Consider the following 1,264-nt stretch of genomic DNA (forward strand, 5'->3'; position numbering starts at 1 on the left):
TTTTATAGTCATTTTAAGTTCAAATTTGGACGAAATTACATATTAAAAAACCTGGAATAACTATTTTAGGTATTTTGTTGTGATTGTATAATATTACTTGTGGGTACTTGAAACTTCTAAAGTATACTATTATATATCTATGATAGTACCACGGTTTGTTGTTGATGTATAACGCGTTACCTAATGGATATTGTGATATGATTAATTTGGAATTTATTATAGGTACCTACTTCAGGTCAATTATTTTTTTCTAATACCATAGATAAGTATATAATATGTCTTATACCTAGAATGACATAACGTCTCCGCTCAGAAACGTTTTTCTTATACAGTGATATTATATCATTGAATTCAAATTTAATACCATCCATTATACAGTGACCCACTTGTAACCTACTGTACAGCAGAGCGACATCCACTTACCCACCTTTTTTAATTTGAATATCAAGTTAGGAAAACTTATGTAAAATCATATTTTAATTTATTACAAATATTAAATTTATTGATATGAAATAACAGCTATTATTCGATAACATTAATATAGTCCTATAGTGAGAAATTTTACTTCATTATAAGATTCCTCCGTGGTCGAATTGTTGGCGAGCACTCCCTGATGTCGTCTTCCAAGTTCTATTCCAAACTGTTTATTGAGAATTCAAGATAATCCTAGATTAGAGACGACAGATACAATAAACACATAATTGTAAAATCAATACACTCAATACTCATCGCTCCACTCTGAATCTTAAATATTTTCGACAAAATAAGTGTTAAAAATTAAAAATAATTAATATGCATATTATATATTATACTAATGCAAAGAGGGGGTTAGTGGATGTCGCTCTGATGTACAGTTGGTTACAAGTGGGTCAGTGTATAATGGATTGTATTAAGCTTGTATTCAATGATATAATATCATTGTATAAGAAAAACGATTCTAAGCGGAGACTGTTTGTCAGTCTGGATTCTTTATAATGTTATTATTTATTATAGCCTGTAAGTTGAATTAATATTTTAATATTATAATTTTTTATTTGTTTTTATGGTGATACACAAAGCGTTAAAAATTAAAATCTCAGTTTTAGTGGTTTTTCGTGATTTGTCGTTGGTTTTTTCCGTGGAATTAAATAACTATTGAAAAAAATCGAAAAATGGCCTCTTTAAAGTACCTACCATATTGATCCAATTTTCTAAAAGATAAGGTACTATATGTTGAAATCGAACCACTCCTTCTGGTAAAAATGTTATATACAGGATAAAAAAA

This window comes from Acyrthosiphon pisum, chromosome X, assembly GCF_005508785.2.
Source record: "Acyrthosiphon pisum isolate AL4f chromosome X, pea_aphid_22Mar2018_4r6ur, whole genome shotgun sequence".
NCBI lineage: Eukaryota > Metazoa > Arthropoda > Insecta > Hemiptera > Aphididae > Acyrthosiphon > Acyrthosiphon pisum.